This window comes from Macaca nemestrina, chromosome 5 (assembly GCF_043159975.1).
Source record: "Macaca nemestrina isolate mMacNem1 chromosome 5, mMacNem.hap1, whole genome shotgun sequence".
NCBI classification, from domain to species: domain Eukaryota; kingdom Metazoa; phylum Chordata; class Mammalia; order Primates; family Cercopithecidae; genus Macaca; species Macaca nemestrina.
Window position 1 is genome coordinate 22409200 of NC_092129.1, and position 18849 is coordinate 22428048.

Consider the following 18849-nt stretch of genomic DNA (forward strand, 5'->3'; position numbering starts at 1 on the left):
CCCTCCCTGACACCTTAATTTTATCTCAGTGAGACCTGTTTTGGACTAATGATTTCCAGAACTATAAGATATAAGATAATAAATTTGTGTTGTTTTCAGCTGCTAAATTTGTAGCACTGTGTTACAGAAGCAATAGGAAACTAATATCTTCAATATTAAAAGTGGGGCCTAATGGGAGGTGTTTGGGTCACAAGGTTGAATCCCTCATGAATAGATTAATGTCCTCCCTGGGTTAGGGGAAGTGAGTGAGTGAGTTCTCATTCTATCAGTTCCCTCTAGAGCTGCTTGTTAAAAAAAAAAAAAAAAAAAAAAAACTCAAAAATAAAACAACAACAAAAAACCACACACACACACACAAATCAGCCTAGTACCTCCTCCAGCTCTATTGCTTCCTCTCTTGCCATGTGATCTCTGCACACCCTGGCTCTCCTTCACCTTCTGCCATGAGTGGAAGAAGCCTGACGTGCACATGCTTGCCCCGTGCTTCTTCTACAGCCTACAGAACCATAAGTCGAACAAACCTCTTTTCTTTATAAATTCTTTATAAATTGCCCAGCCTCAGATATTCCTTCAGAGCAACACAAAAAGGACTTAGACAACCATGTTACAGACATTTCTATCACCCAAAAAGGTTCCTCACTGACCCCTTCTAGTCCAATTATATTCCCTCAAACAGAGGGAATCACTGTTTGAATTCCTATCAGATTAAATTACTTTTGCCTATTCTTGAACTTCATATAAATGAAATTATAAAGTATTCATTCCCTTGTGTCCGACTTTTTTCTTTCAATATGCTGATTTTGATATTCATACAAGTTCAATGTATCAGTAGTTCAAACCCTTTTATTGCTTAGTAGTATAGCATTGTCAGCACATGTCAGATCAGTATCACGCCTGGAATTGACAGTGTTGCTTCTGTCATAATATATTGGTCAAAGCAGTAACAACACCCATCTAGGTTCAATAGGTTGGAGAAACAATTCCTCTTAATATAAATGGCAAATATCCTGATATGAACTGAATTCACACATTCTTCCTAGTACCCCAGAATGTGACTGAATTTGGCAATGGGGTCTTTAAAGTATTAATTAAGGTAAAAATGAGGTCATGTGAGTGGTGGTGTTTTAAGGCAATACGACAAGTGTCCTAATTTTAAGAAGAGGAGATAATGGCAGGGATGTGCACAGAGGAAAGACTATGTATGTGCAAAGGGAGAAGATAACCATTTACAAGACAGAGAAGACTGAGAATGAAACCAACCCTGCTGACATCTTGATTTTGTTCTTCTAGTGTCCAGATCTATGAGGAAATAAATTTCTGTTGTTTGAGCCACCCGAGCTGTGGTATTTGTTACAGCAGCACTCATAAACTGATACAGACCCATTGTAGAAGACAGGAGATATTATTGTGGCTAAATACAGTCGTCCATGGTTAGATTAGTTAGATTTAAGCCTTCTGCTTTCTGTTGGTTTTCTATTTGTTCCATCTGTTGTTTTGTTTTGTTTTGGTATTCTTTTGCCTTTCTTGCCTTCTTTTGGTTTAATTTTTTTTTTCTTTTTTTGGTGAGGTCCTTGCTTCACAGATTAATTTTTGCAATTCGATTTTCCTCCTTTTAGCTTTAACTCTGTTGCATTATTTTAGTGATTGCTCCAGGGACTATATTATGCATCCTTAACCTAGTTAGAATCAACATTGTGCCACTTCAACTAACACTTAAGAGACTTGTAACAGGAGAAATCATTTGTGCTCTTGTCATATATTTTTCTTATATATATTATAAATATTACAATACAGTTTTATCATTTTTTCTTTAAGCAGTCAGTTGTCTTTTAAAGAAGTTAGGGAAAAGGGAAAATAGACCTTTATATCTACCCATTTATTCAACATTTCTGGAGTTCTTCATGTCTTCTTGTAGATTTGACATTCTATGTAGCATTTGCCTTCAATCTAAAGAATTTCCTTTAGTATTTCTTAAAGTAAGGGTCTGGTTGCCAAAAATATTTATTTTAGCTTTATCCAAAAAAAAATTTATCCTCAATTTGAAGCATATTTCCACAGTATTTGGAATGATAGTTAGACAGGTTTAAAAAATCTCCTTTTGTTAGGAGTTGAACTGTGTTCCCCTCCATCTCTAATTTCATATGTTGATGTCCTAACTCCAGTACCACATGATATGACTGTGTTTGGAGATAGGGTCTTAACATAGGGAATAAACTTAAAATGAGGTCCTTAGGATCCCCTAATCCAATATGATTGGGGTTCTTATAAAAACAAAGAAATTTGGGTACAGAGACTTGCACAGAGGAAAGATGATGTGAATAGGCATAGAGAGAAGATGGCAACCTACCAGCCAAGCCATTTCTATTATAATACAGCTCATATCCCACTGGGGAATGAAGCAGCCCATAAAGAAAGAGGTTTTGTGCTCAGGCAAATACCCAAGGGAATCACCACACAGATTTCTGGGAACCCCATTGTACTGCTTTCTCTAGGCTGCACCATGATGTATGCATTCCGGCTCTTCAATACCCCTAAATGACTTTGTTCTCTCAGCTCACTGAGTTCATATTTTCCTCCTGAGCTCCACATCCCTGGGTTGTCAGGAAAGTGCCCTGAGGAAGGAAACTGCAGAATTGTGCAACTCATTTATGTGTTTCCTGTCTTTTAAACATCAAAACCAGTGTTGGTGTTTAATACCTGAAGAAAAGTTTGCCCTTAAAATTTCTAGTTTTATAAGTTGTTGTTCTTGGAAGAAAAAGTCCAATACCACTTATTCCATCGGGTTCTGAAGTGGAAGTTTAATACTCAACACATTTTTATGCATAAAGAATGAATTTGACTTTGTATTCCTAATGTTTAGTATAATTCCTGGCACAGTTGGTGCTTAATACATTTTGGATAAATTTCTAAGTTGATTTCAGAGAAAATCTACTGTTAAAAATCCATTACTGGTTCACAATAAATTTAGAAGAAAGGAAAACAGTAGAGGCAGTACTTTATGCAAATAGAAATAAATGTTTCCATTTCTGGAATGGTTTTACTGGTAAACACTATAGAGAAGATTGAGGGATAGTGTTGCGGTGCAGATTATATGTAGAGAGAAAATTGACATGTATAATAGACTTGGCTATTGGGAAAAAGAACCATGTTGTTGTTTTGGAAAAAAACAACCATATTGGTGACATCAGAAGAAACAAATACACATAGGTTTCTGTGGGGATTAAGAAAAAATGTCTTGACAAGAGACATATCTTGTTTGATGGTAGATGTCATTATCTGCTTTGTAAGAAGGCTATAGTAATGAGGGCAACATTTTCTCCTCTTCAGCAGTTTTCATCTTATTTTCTGAGGGATTTTTGTGGTTTAATGCATAGTCCAGCTGGAGAATCCTTCTGCGTATGGATCCCATAGGTCCATTCTCTATGTGAACAACTAGGATGGGTTGTCAGCGTCATGCGTAGTTCTCAGGGATAGTTCTGCCACCCTAATATGGTGACACCTCACCTTTATGCTAACAGAATACAATGTTTATTGCTGCAACTCTTAAAAAAAAAACAATGCTTCTACTTTTCTTCTTTTCAAGCTGGTATTCTCAGTAGAATATCCATTAGGGGAATCAATTGTGTTTCATTGTCACAACTTGGATGCCCACTTTTTTTCCTTTAACCCCTTTATTCCCTATCTCTGACCATTCTATGTAGACATATACCTATGTTCTTATTTCATAGAGAAACAAAGAGGCAGCAGAGTTAAAATTTGCCAATAAATCATGGAACCTTCTGTAGTACAGATTTTATTAACAATGGAGTAGAATTATGCAGATCCCCCTAGCTGCCTGAGTCCTGACACTTCCTCCTGCAGAGAATTAACTTGATTCAAGACTCTGGAAAGCAAGAGGAGGACTAAAGATATTAACAAGATTGATTTATGCAAAGTAAACTGCAACAATGAATATAATGTGAATTATGCAAACCAGAGGCAATGTACTTCAGAACCAGAGTCATTTGAAATCTTAATTATAATGGTTGTATATTGAAGCACACAGCAATGACAATGTCCCATATTAAACATTTGACCTTAGAGCTATCAAATGAAAATTTTAGTTTAAAAAGAAACTTTAAAAAAGCAATTAAAAAATCACAACACCTAAATTGTTATGAGCTTATATGTATTTTTTGACTTAACAAATGTGACAAGATGACAAGTGATAGAAGACAGCTGAGCACATTTGACAGGTGACTTTCTGCTCTACAACACACCTTATATGCCTAATGAGGACTTAACCTTTTCTCTTGTAATACAGCTCATATACCACTGGGGAATGAAGCAGCCATTAATGCACAGCTGTTAACTTCTGTGTAATAGATAGATATGGAGCAAAACATCCTCTGTTTTGCTGTTGCCTTTTTGTGAAACAGCTGTGAAATTTCCTACAATAGTAATAATGATAATAATCCCCTACATTTAGTTAGTGACTTACAGTTTACACAGTGTTTTAAGATTTAGAATAACAATAGCTACCGTTTATTCTCTGTTGTATGTATTTCAGGCATTACATATACTTTGTTGTCTTAATCCTTACAACAACTCTGTGAGGCAGCCATTGTTTTTCCCACTTTCCAGATGAGAAAACTGAGCTTTGAGAAAGTAAGCAACTGAATTAAGGTCATATAACTAGTACTAGGTCAGAGCTGAGATCTGTGTGACTCAAAGCCAATGGTTAAAACTGTTTTGTACTGCCTAGTTTGATGCTCACAACAAATACGTTCTAATGTTAAACACTTACAGCAGTTCTCTGCCCTGTTCTCAAAGTGTTATAAACTATTATGATTTGAAAAATAATGTATTTACCTAAAAGGAACGAATGGAAAAGGCTGTTGCTTGGCTAAAATTGTTCTCTACAATTTTTCATTTTATCTTTCACATCTCCTACACCCCCATATGCAATCACCTCTAACAGAGCCCACCACTCACACTGTTCACCAGCTTGGAAATCTTCCTGGCTACCTGGTCATGAGACAAGCTGTGTTCAATAGGAGACCATTATTCCATCACAAATTATCTCATGTATGTGTGTCTGTGTGTGCATGTATGAGGTATGGGAAGAGAACAAGTCAATCCAAGCATATACAAAGGGAGCAATCAGTTTTTCTGTGGCAACAGTGATGGCTCCCATGCACTATCTTTATGATTTTGCTGAGTCATGCTGGGATATCATTAACATTCACTCACTCATTCATTTATTCAGTAAATAATACTTGTGCATCCACCCTATGATAAGCTTCAAACTAGGTGCTGGAAATACAGTGAAAAATACAGATCTATTCCTTACCCTCATGGAGCTTATTATCTATCTGAGAATATAGATATTACCCCTTATAATATAGTGTAAAGAAGGAGATTTAGAAAATGGTGACAAAGCCTAAGTCTTAGACCAGCAACAAACAAGGTTGCTTTTGAGAGTAGGGGAGCACTGCCTTCCAACTCCTGATGTTTCCATTCTTGTTGGAGGACATGAATTAATGTAACACCCAGCATCTCTCAGTTTTGCTTCATTCTCTGGGTGTCACTCCTGTTTGTCTTCACTCTTGCTCTCCACTTTTTCCCATCCAATCTTAACTGATTGGTAAGTTTGAGAAGAGGAACCAACCACATGTAGTCCCATGCCTTCCATTCTCCTTCTCTGTGGGACTCCTATCCACAGGAAGTATACGCTCTTATCTAAGCTTCCATGCTGATAGGATCCCAGGCTGGTTCTGCCCTTGAGGAAGGCCTGTGGATTTCAGCCCTGTCTGGGACTTGAGGGGTCTAATTCTTGGGTGAAATATTATAATCACAGGGTTATGGCACATTTAAGCCACATTCTTCTATATGTACTTAAAGAATAGTAAGGTAATATTTTAACCCAAAAGCATCTTACTTTTTTGTATTATTTTTCAAACGCTTCAGAAAACCATTTGGATGGGGTGAGATAGGTGTAAATTATTGAGTTCACTTATAGCCCAACTGTAGCCATAGAAAGCACTGATTATAACAAGCATGTTTAAAACGTGTCTGCTTTAAAGGAGGACTAAGTAACATAAAATTATTCTTATAACTCAATTGGCAATATGATTACTGTCTGTTCTTTCGTTTCCCACAGCAATATCATTTGAATAAGGGTAGTACTGGAATGAAAAATTAGGGAATTGTTTTGTGTTTAATAATGGGTATCTAATTCCTCTTTGACCTTTACTACATATACAGTTATTATTGGTAAATTTAACTTGTGGCTCTTTATGAATGAATTTTTCTTGTTACATAATATTAAGCCATGGAGATTTATTTTGTATTTTTTGTGACATAATATATATGCAGAAAACTTTACAAAATATAAATGCTCACCAGCTCATTTAATTATCACTGGATATCAACCTTTCAAAGTGAATTCTGATAAGAAAAATAATATGATGGGTTTGTTTTCATTTCTGTTGATCTCCTTTTGTTGTTGTTGTTGTTGTTGATCTCTTCATGTGCCAAAAACATCAGCCCACATATTTGTTCTTTATTCTCATCTTACCAATGCAGCTGTCAGAATGTAGTTGATGATCAGGATACCTCCTAATGTGTGAATTGCCTCTTATTGACTGTGTGCGTGCTATTGAGATTGCTGTCTCCTCCTACCTTGCCAACATCTGTGATTGCCAGCATCACTCCATGCATGTATACAGACACACTTGTATTCCACTTTGCTTTACTGAACTTCACAGATACTGAGTTTTTTAAGGATTGAAGGTTTGTGGGAGCCCTGTATCATGCAAGTCTATCGGTGCCATTTTTCCAATAGCATGTGCTCACTTGATATCTCTGTGTCACATTTTGGTAATTTTCAGAATATTTTAAAGTTTTTATTATTATTATATCTGTTATGATGATCTGTGATCAAGATCTTCGATGTTACCGTTGTAATTGTTTTGGGGTCTCACGAACCATGGTCATATAAGACAGCGAACTTAATAAATATGTGTGTTCTAACTGCTCCGCTGACTGTTCTCTCATCTCTCTTTCTCTCCTCAGGCCTCCTTATTCTCTTGAGACACAATAATGTGGAGATTAGGCCAGTGAATAATCCTACAATGACTTCTAAGTGTTAAATTAAAGGAAGAGTCACTTGTCTCTCACTTTATATCAAAATCTAGAAATGTGTAAGTTTAGGTGAGGAAGGCATGTTGAAAACTAGGATAAGCTGAAAGCTAGGTCTCTTGCACTAAACATTTAGCCAAGCTGTGAAAGAAAAGGAAAAGTTCTTGCATGAAATTAAAAGTGCTACTCCAGTGAACACATGAATGATAAGAAACTGAGACAGTCTTATTACTGATACAGAGAAAGTTTTAGTGGTCTGGAAAGAAGATCAAATCAGTCACAACACTCCCTTAAGCCAAAGCCTAATCCAGAGTAAGGTCCTAACTCCTTTCAATTCTGTGAAACCTGAGCGAGGTGAGGAAGCTGCAGAAAAACAACTGGAAGCTAACAAAGTTGGTTCTTGAAGTTTCAGGAAAGAAGCTGTCTCCATAACAAAACGTAAAGTGCAAGATGAAGCAGCAAGTGCTGATGTAGAAGTTGCAGCAAGTTATCCAGAAGAGCTAGCTAAGAGCACTGATGATGGCAGCTGCACTAAACAACAGATTTTCAATGTAGATGATGCAGCCTTTTGTTGGAAGAAGATACCATCTAGAACTTTCATAGCTAGAGAGGAGAAGTTAATGCCTGGCTTCAAAGCTTAAAAGAACAGGGTCTTCTGTTAGGGGCTATAAGTTGAAGCTAATGCTCATTTACCATTCTGAAACTCCTAGGACCCTTAAGAATGATGCTAAATCTACTCTGCCTAGGCTCTATAAGAGTAACAGCAAAGCCTGGATGACAGTGCATCTGTTGACAGCATGGTTATTAAATATTTCAATCCCACTGTTGAGACCTACTGCTCAGAAAAAAATATTTCTTTCAAAATATTACTGCCCATTGACTATGCACCTGGTCATCTAAGATGTCTCACGGAGATATACAAGGAGGTTAATACTGTTTTCATGCTTACCAACACAACATCTATTCTGCGGCTCATGGATGAAGGGTTATTTTTTATTTTAGAGTCTTATTATTTAAGAGATACATTTTTTAAAGCTATAGCTGCCATAGAGAGTGATTCCTCTGATGGATTTGGGCAAAGTAAATTTTGGAAAGGAGACACCATTCTGGACATAATTATGAACATTCATGGTTCATAGGAGGAGGTCAAAATATCGACATTAACAGGAGTTTGGAAAAAGTTGATTCCAACCCTCATGGATGACTTTGAGGGATACAAGACTTCAATGGACAAAGTAACTGCAGATTTGGTGGAAATAGCAAGAGAAGTAGAATTAGAAGTGGAGCCTGAAGGTATGACTGAATTGCTACAATCTCATAATCAAAAGTTAATGGATTGGGAAATGCTTCTTATAAATGAGCAAAGACCGTAGTTTCTTGAGATGGAATCTACTCCTGGTGAAGATGCTGTGCACCTAGTTGAGATGACAATAAGGAATCTAGAATATTACATAAACTTAGTTGGTAAAGCCGCAGCAGGGTTTAAGAGGGTTTACTCCAATTTTGAAGTAAATCCTACTGTGGTTAAAATGCTAACAAACAGATGTTACAGAGAAATCTTTTGAGGAAGGGTAATCAGGGCAACAAACTTTATTGCCTTTTTTTTTCAGAGATTTCCACAGCCATTCCAACCTTCAGCAACCACAACCCTGATCAGTCAGCACCCATCAACACTGAGGCAAGTCCCTCCGTCAGCAAAAAGATTACAACTTAGCATTTTTAGCAATCAAGTATTTTTGAATTAAGCTATGTACATGGTTTTTCAGGCATAATACTAGTGTACTCTTAGTAAACTACAGTACAGTGTAAACATAACTTCCATATGTACCAGGAGACCAAAAAAAATCTGTGACTCACTTTACTACAGTGGCCTGGAACTGAACCTGCAATGTATTCAAGGTATTTCTATATATGTAGGGAGTCCATAAAGAGAGGCTGTCAACCTGAGGGTATTGCTCCACTTCCTTAGGGTCTTGGGACAGTTGGAGGGGAAAAAAGGAAAACATAATCCCCCTATTTTTCATTTTGAATGATATGAGTCATATTTTCATAGATGAATCCTCCAGTTCATTCAACTTAGAGCTACATCTTTGCTTGATTAACTCTCATACAAATACAATCAACCTTTCCTCTAAACAATATATATGTACAATTTTTGCTGCGTTAGATACACTTACTAGTATGCTGTTCTGGTGTTCATTCAGCCACTTATTTAACACTTAGTAAGGCTTTTTCTAGGTCCTAGGTCCTGGGAATGCAGGTAGATGAATAGGAAACAGAATTATAAAAGGGTAATGAGCTCTAGAGTAGACTTAGGAAATAAATTTGGAAGCACAGTGGAAAAGTTCTTAATATAGACCCACTGGAACCATCAGGGAAGAATTCGTGATGAAGGAGGTGGGAAAAACACTGGAAGGAGGAGAATTTATATACAGAGGATTTGGAGTTTCAAAAGGCACAATGAAATAGATGGAGATAAAATTCAGAGGTGAAGAAATAGGGACATGAAAGGCCAGCTAGGTAGGAATGATGGTAGGCAAAAGGATAGACAATTTCAAGATCTTACATCTTGGATAAAAATGAGGAGTTATGGGAAAAAAATTGTCTTCAAGGTTCCAAAGTGAACTATAGGGAAAAGCTATTTCGGAGGTACTTAGACCTAAAAATAATTTTTGTATACTTATGGGAATGCCATTAGGGTCAATTTTGCTCACTATCAATTAGAAGGGAGAAGTGTTGGAGGAAGAAGGCAGCAGAAAAGAGTTTGGTCTTAATAAAATGCATTCTAAAATATCCTGGTGATGATAATTACCTACAATGATATTCAGCTCTGTTATGATTTTCCAAATAAATTTCTCATTTTAAAATAGTTGTATTTACAGAAAAATTGGAAAGACAGTACAGAATTCTCATATACTTCATATCATTTCCTTTGTTATTAATATCATACATTGGTATAGTACATTTGTCACAATCAATGAACTAATATTGATATATCACAATTAAAGTAGATACCTTTTTTTTGAAATTTCTTAGTTTTTCCCCTAATATCTTTTTCATTTTCCAGTATCTGATCCAGGATACCACATTACATTTCATCCTCATATCTCCTTAGACTACTACTAAAAGTATATGTATAAAGTAATAGGAACCAAGACATTCTGTATAAAGTAATAGGAACCAAGGAAAATAGGCCTCTGGGGTGGGAATTTAAATTAATGGGGCTAGAAGTTGGATTGTGCTAATGTTTGCTGCTGCAATAGGTGTCAGAGTCTAAAAATTGCTCTACTCATCTCGTTTTTATCTCCTTCTTGACTTGAGGCTTCCCTAAGTACTCTCCCTCAGAGAATCTATGCCTTGAATCTCTTTCCACTGTAATCCATTGTTATTACACTGGAGCCCTGTTGGTGTTGCAATGAGATGTGGAAGAGAGATAGCATTCTATAATATCATGATTAACTCTTGGTCTTTCAGTGGGCCTGTGTCTCAGGTGTGTTACTGTTCCAAGTATTCCTCCAGTGGTACAGTTATACACAATACACACTTACTCCCTACTCCTTTCTCTGGTTGCAGTATTGCCAATCTGTTTCCCTGAAGCACTCATCCATATCGACAGTGTTTTTTTTTCCCCCTGGGGTGAGTTCCTTTTAATAAATGTTTATTTAGCACCTACTGTTTTCTAGGTACTGTTTTTACACTGGGAGAGTAAATTGGTTTTGAGGAAAAAATTATGTTGAAGGAGAAATTAAGGAAAATGTCTGGGAAAATTTCCTTGATTAGGAGATAGATTATGTGATCCAGTTTACAACTGGAGAGATTAACCTTAGATAGTAGCTTGTACAGTTGATCACAGGATATTGTAACATGCAGGAAGACAATATGTCAGCCCCAGATGCAAAGTGGGTTGGTTGATTTAGGTTTACGAAGGTCTAAAGTTAGGAAAGACATCGGAAACTGAGCAGCCTCTCTCTCTGTCTGTGTTTCCCTCTCTCATAACTGTTTATGATAGAGAAAAACACAGAAACCCCTTCTTGTTTGTGCCATTCTCCAATCTCTCTAAAGTTGACATTTGACATCATACTGCTGTGATGATACTGCTGTGTTGGCTGCACTACACTTCCTTCAGGTCCTCAGTTCAAGAGCATAGAGTTGCTGTGTCTCAATGATAAGTTTCTGGAAGATAGAACTATACAATTTTCTCATCTGAGGTCAGGTGTCTACCACTGTTTCAGTTACTTACCTATAGACAATAATTTGCTCCACTGCTCACTTTGCACAGATTGTGCAGATCGACTTTCAGAGAAGCATATATAAGCAGTTTCTAAAAGGCCACATGGAGTTAGGGGGAAAATTATTTCAATTTCTAGCAAATGGGTTTGTGTGTGTGTGTGTGTGTGTACACAGTGCATTCTGGTAAAACATCCAAACTTGATCTATAAATTTCATTTGACATCCTGAAAAATACATCTATGCTCACATGAATTTAGGATTTGATTTTGGAATTAAGGACTCAAGAATAGTGAAATTACAGTTTAAAATATTGGTGCATAGTTTAAATTATAGTTTTAACTATTGATACATGTTCTTTTATTAATATTGGATACTCACTCAAGAATATATTTGATTGCATACTGCCATGTGAATGCTACACCATAGGAGGTGAGCCATGGCTTTGAAAGTATATGCCGTAGCTATTCCTCTTTCACTTCTAGTCCATTTATCACACTCCACAATGTCTTTTTAAAACCAGCCTTTCACTATGCTTAGTAATATCTATTGTGTATTTTCAAATAGCTAGAAGAGATGATTTTGAATGTTCTCAACACAAAGAAAAATGATAAGTGTTTGAGGTGATGAATATGCTAACAACCCAGATTTGATCACTGCATATTGTATACATGTATTGCAATATTACTCTGAACAAAAATGGTCAACTGGAAGCAAGCTGTCTTCATTCTCCCACTACAGACAACCAAACACAAATGTATAGCACCATGGTGATCACCAGCAATATCCCAGAACCTAAATATGAAGATAAGAAAGTTCCCAGAGCCACAGAGAAGTTTTAAAACTCAGCATAGATGATAACAGAATTGGATTTTTATGTCTGCAATGCCCTTCCCCCAATCTCTCAGGCACAAAGCATGCAGAAAATTTCACTCCAACACATGATTATACTGGTAAGAGTGAGATTAAAATGGACAACCAGTTTTTTCACCATTTTGGTTTACCTGACAGGAGACCTAAACTTGTCTCAATCCGTGGGAAGCATGATGAGTTCCTGAAGGGAAAATAATTCCTGAGGACAGCCAGAGACAAAGGGAGGAGGTGGTGCTAGCATCCCAGAGTGGAAAACTCCACTCTGTATCTCAGTCAAAGAAAATGCCAAATAAGAGTGGCTCTTCAGCAGCACCACACAGTAGGAGACACATTCCATGGGTCCCTTGGGCAAAAGTCACTAGCCAGTTCCCACACTGACAGGATATTTTTTTTGAGGGTGTCCATGCGGGTCTTCTCTATTTGGGATGGGCAGTGCTACAAAGTTGCTCTGCTAGAGCTGGGGCAAATCTGGGTGTAATGCACCATCTAGTGCTGAAACTGATGCAGTCAAAAACAAAAAAAACAAAAAAAAAACCAAACAAACAAACAAACAAACAAAAAAACAACAAAAAAAAACCCAGCCCAAAAAAAAGAAAAAAAAAAAAAAAAACATGTATTCAACAGGTATATTACACTGAAATCTCTAGACAAACATACCCAATACAAACCAAAACAAACAAGACAGAGAAGACTGGAATAAATAATCCTTTCATGCAAAGACATAGACATACATACATGAGAAAAATAGCAGATGGAAAACCATCATCTCCCTAAATGGACAAGGTAAAGAGCCAGTAACTAAACCTAACGAGATGGTGATGGGTGGGCTCTCTGGTCACAATGGCAGTTTGAAAAAAACTCATTTATTTCCAATACCATCCAGAAAATCATCTCAGAAGTTTGTCAAATAAATTTAACAAAGAGATTGTAATAAAAAATCAAACAGAAATCCTGGAACTGAGAAATATATTTGCTTAAATGCAAAATTCATTAGAGGCTCTAAACAGAATGGACGAAGCAGAGGAAAGAACTGGTGAGCTCAAAGACAGGTTATTAGAAAATACGGAGTCAGAGGAGAAAAAAGAAAAAAATAATGAATAAGTACTTTTATCACCTTTACTCTACATAATATTAGATGTCCTAGCCAGAGCAATCAGACAATACAAAGAAATAAAGGCCATCCATGTTGGAAAGGAAAAAGTCAAATTATTCCTGTTCTCAGATGACATGATCTTATATTTAGAAGAACTTAAAGATTCTGCTGGAAAACTATAAAAACTGATACATGATTTTAGTGAAGTCACAAAGTACAAAAATCAACATACAAAAATTAGTATCATTTATATATGCCAAGAGTAAACAGACAAGAAATCCCTTTTATAAAGTTTAAAAAAGTAAGATACTTAGAAATAAATTTAAAGAAGTGAAAGATCTCTACAAGAAAAACTATAAAACTCTCTTAAAAAAACTGAAGAAGACACAAAATTGGAAAGATATTTTATGCTCATGGATTCCAAGAATTAATATTGTTAAAATGTCAATACCACCCAAAGTAACGTACAGATTCAATGCAATTGCTATCAAAATACCAATGACATTCTTCACAGAAATAGAAAAAACATTCCTAAAATTTATGTGGAATCACAAAAGACCCCCAATAACCAAAGCAATACTGAGAAAAAAGAACAAAGCTAGGGGCATCACACTACTTGATTTAAAAATATAAAATAAAACTATAGTAACCAAAACAGCATGGTACTGGCATAAAAACAGACATATAGATTCATGGGCCAAAAATAGAGAACCCAGAAATATATCCACATGTGTACAGTCAACTCTTTTTTGACAAAGGTCCAAGAACATCCATTGGGAAAAGTGGTGCTGAGAAAGCTGTAACAGAAGAATGAAACTATACTCTTATCTATCACTGTATACAAAAATCAAATCAATATGGATTAAAGACTTAAATGTGAAACCTGAAACTATGAAACTACTAGAAGAGAACATTGGGGATGCTGCAATGTTTTCTTCTAGCAGAAAACTAGCTACTTACTGGAAGTTCCAAAAATGCTCTAGAACATTGATCTGTGCAAATTTTTTTTGAGTAAAACTTCAAAAACACAAGCAACGAAAGCAAAAATAGATAAATGGGATTACATCAAGTTGAAAAGCCTCTGTACAGCAAAGGAAATAATGAACAAAGTGAAGAAATAACATAGAGGATTGGAGAGAATATTTGCAAACTATCCATCTGACAAGAGATTAATAACCCCAGTATATAAGAAACTCAAACAGCATAATAGCAGAAGCCCAAATAATCATATTTAAAAATAGGCAAAAGATTTGAATAGACATTTGTCAAAAGAAGACATACAAATGGCAACAGGTATATTAAAAAATGCTCAACATCCCTAATCATCAGATAAATGCAAATCAAAACCACAATGAAATATCATCATATCCCAGTTTAAATAGCTTTTATCAGAAAGACAGAGAATAATGGATCTGGGGAGATGTGAAGGAAGTGGAACTCTTGCACACTGCTAGTGAGAATGCAAAATAAGCCATTGTGGAAAACATAGTGGGGTTTCCTCAAAAAACTAAAAATAGAACTACCATATGATCCAGAAATCCCACTACTAGTGTATATATTCAAAACAAAGAAAATATATTGAAGAGATATTTGCACTCCTATATTTACTGCAACACTATTCCAAAATTTGGAATCCACCTAAGTGTCCATCAATGGATGAATGCATTAAAAAATGTGGTATAGATGCACAATGGAATATTATCAATCATAAGAAATGAAATCCTATGATTTGCAGCAACATGGATGAAACTGGAGGTCATTAAATTAAATGAAAATAAGCCAAGCACAGAAAGATGAATATCACAACCTCTCACTCATATGTGGGAGCTAAGAAAGTGGATCCCATGAAGACAGAGTAGTTTGGTGGTTAACAGATGCCAGGAAGGGTAGGGAGGACGGAGGGAATGAAGAGAGATTGATTAAGGGGTACAAAAACACAAGTAGAAACAAGAAATAAGACCTACTGTTTGATAAATCAGTAGAGTGACTATAGTAAACAATAATACATTGTTATTTCAAAATAGCTAGCAGAGAGTAATTTGAATGTTCCCAACATTAAAAAAATGCTAAAGTAATGGATATCCTAAGTACCTTGATTTGATCATTGCACATTATATGAATGTATCAAAATATATTTACCCCAAATATGTACATCTATATCAATAAAAATGTAGAAAAAGGAATTATCATTATGTACCTCATACATGTATATAATTATTACGTGTCAGTTAAAAAAATCTAGTCTTTAAGCCCAGATGGAGTCTGTTTTTGTACTTGCTGACCACTTAAGACAAAAACAAATGCTTCTTTGTTCTAACATTTGCTAACACTGTCTGAATTATTTAGACAGTGGAACACTGTCTTTTGGCCTATTACCAAAAAAGTATCCCTGTAGCAAAAAGCAGAATTGCATAGCAGTAAAATGCTATAGAGAACATTATATTTTGGATTTATGAATATCAATATTTCTTTAATTATTAAGTATTATAATTTAGCCATATATCCAGAAAGAAATCTACCTTAAATTTAGAAAACTGCTTTCATTTGGTAAGAGCCCTATATATGAACAAAAGTGAGGGAAAAAGCAAAAGTTTATCTGTCAGTATGTTTTACTGGCAAATGTAGCTTCCAGTTGTCCTCCAATATCTGTCCTCCCCTTCTTCTTTAGTGTTAGAGGCCCCAGTATTTATCTAGGCACAGGAAAGAGGAATGAAGCCTACATTTTCCAATCCTCATTCTTTGCTGCTGATATGACTATAACTAGGTTCCTACATAAAACTTCCAGCAAGTTTCCTTAAAAGGAGCATTTGTTCCTTTCTTCACACCTCCTTTTTTCCCTACTGGCTGGAATTTAGATGTGATGGTTAAGCAACCATATTGAACTATGAAATAGAAGCTGTACAATGAGGATGCACAGCCACAAAATATCCAGCATTTGGGTCCCTCACACTTCTGAGATTTCGTATTTGCCTCAGACTGCTTTGTTCCTGTTTCAGTTATCCAGTGCTGCAATAATACTAAGTGAGAAATGTTCACAAAAAATAAGTATTTTTCATACATATATGAGATTTAGCTGATCAGAAGCTAGGCTCCCTCAGGCTTCTTGGGGACCAACTGGGAGTTGCCTCATCTAAGCTGGGTTCAAATAGAGTAACTGGTATTACTCAGCCCTGCTCTATGTGCCTTTCATCCTTTAGCAGACCAGCTGGGCACATCCTTCTCGTGGTAATGATGAAACCACAAATGACCCAGCAGAAACATGCACGACTCCTTTAGGTTTAGGCTTGGAACTAGAATACTAGCACTTCTGCTTCATTCTATTGGCCAAAGCAAGTCACAAGACAGGACTAGATTCAAGGAAATACATCCCACCTCTTCAGTGGAGGAACTTCAATTTACATGACAAAGGGGGTGATATAGGCAGCAGTGAAGAATAGGTGCTATTTTTGCAATCTTTCACATTTTCAGACTTCTTTTATGTAAGAGACAGACAGCTTTTAGATTACAAGATATTGTCATTTAGTTTAGTTTTTGTTCTATGTAGCTGACCCTAATCTTAATTGATTTATTGGAATGTGAGCTCCATGACTATTGCAGAGAATATAATTTGGCTCAAACAGCTCCCATTCCAATCCCTTTTAACTTAATTTCTAGAGCTATAAAGACTGAAAAGCTAAAAAACAAAATATGATATCACACTCCCTAGCAGCCATGGTACTGCAAGCAATCTGTTTTTTACTAGACTGACCCACCTATGCTTGATTTGCAGATAGCAATGAGAAACATAGGTGGTGGCTATACCAAGAAAGAGTGTATCTACTGGCACAAATGATGTCAGAGGTGCCCATCTGAAGTGATAGTGAAGCTTCTGACTTGGCGTCACAGGTATTGGGGTGGGGAGCACAGTTGTGTTTTACATTTGGATACAGTAGTGTCTTTTGACTTTTCTCTTGGCTGCTCTATTCCTGGTTGGATAATCAGACCCAATACTTAGACACTCCAAGATACCTGTAAACTACATAATACATATTTTTTAAACTTGTTCTTCATAAACCAGCTAGAGGGGATTCTGTTGTCTGCAATTATTTTCACAAACAATAGAAGATTTGATCAATTGTAGTAATGCATCAATTAATGACAGGCATATATTTTGAGAAATGTGTTAGATGATTTCATCACTGTGAAAACATCTTAAGGGTGAACTTATACAAACCGAGGTGGTATAGCCTTCTATACACCTATACTGTATATATAGCCTGTTGCTCCTATGTGAGTAATGCATTGCATTATGGTGTTACTACAGCTATGATGTCACTACACCACAGGAATTATTAAACTCCATTGTACCTTTATAGGACCATTGTGATATATACAGTCCATCATTGACCAAATCATTATTTGGCACGTGACTGTACATTAGCATGACATTTGCTAAAGCACCCTTTTCATGAATCTTCAGTTAAAATATTGTGGGAACTTATTTTTTGGTTAAGGATAGAGGTGGGAAAATGTCATAAATTAGTACATTTTGAAAATATATCTTTGATCTTTGTTTATATTTAAAAATATTCCTTTGGCTAGAAAAAATAACGTTACAAAATGGAATATGATTAAAGCATCAACAAGTGAGATTATTAATACTCAAATGTGTTTTACGGTAGTTTTCTATATCCATAAAGTGTAAAGATTAAATTTTGTTTTAATTATTGTCACTTTTTTCTACATGCCTTTTCTTACATCCTTGAACACATTTTTATCCCACACAGAACAATGACAAACATGAAAATATTAGAAATAATGCATTACTTTGAGTGATCTTTTTGATATAGATAAAAGTTTTTACATAAGCAGAGTAGGTGGATTTTTCAAATATTTTTGTTTATTTTAGAATAAATTGATATAAACCCACAGGTAACATGTAGTTGTCACAGAAATAAGTACAGATTTACACATATAAGCCTACAACTATATACATATACGCCTATACCTTTACACATATAAGCCAACCTCCACACTTTTTTTTTTTTTTTTTTTTTGAGACGGAATCCCGCTCTGTCGCCCAGGCTAGAGTGCAATGGCATGATCTTGGCTTACTGCAAGCCCCGCCTCCTGGGTTCATGCCATTCTCTCGCCTCAGCCTCCCCAGTAGCTGGGACTACAGGTGCCCGCCACCACGCCTGGCTGATTTTTTGTATTTTCAGTAGAGACGGGGTTTCACCATGTTAGCCAGGATGGTCTCAATCTCCTGACCTCGTGATCCGCCTGCCTCAGCCTCCCAAAGTCTTCCACACTACTGACATTTTGGATGGCATAATTCTTTGTTGTGGGGAGCTGTCCTGTGCATTGTGAGATGTTTAACAGCATCCTTGGCCTCTGTACACCAGATGCCAACAGCACAAAGCTTCTCAAGTTGTAACAATAAAAAACATCTCCACACTGGCAAATGTCCCCTTTGGGGCAAAATTACCCCCACTGAGAACCATTGACTTACACAGCCACACAAAACATGAAAGCAATTTCTAATGAAGCATTTA

At 36.2% G+C, this 18849-nt stretch overlaps 2 long non-coding RNA genes across 2 annotated transcripts in view; one reads left to right on the forward strand and one right to left on the reverse strand.

Annotated features, from left to right (window-relative positions):
* LOC105465493 (uncharacterized) overlaps positions 1-7111 on the forward strand; it is a 34293-nt gene extending 27182 nt beyond the window's left edge. The window contains exon 3 of the long non-coding RNA XR_977547.2: positions 7057-7111. This is a non-coding gene — a long non-coding RNA (uncharacterized lncRNA). The remainder of the gene's footprint in view (positions 1-7056) is intronic.
* The window catches only part of LOC105465492 (uncharacterized), a 29417-nt gene continuing 14420 nt past the window's right edge, over positions 3853-18849 (reverse strand). The window contains exon 3 of the long non-coding RNA XR_011623034.1: positions 3853-3883. This is a non-coding gene — a long non-coding RNA (uncharacterized lncRNA). The remainder of the gene's footprint in view (positions 3884-18849) is intronic.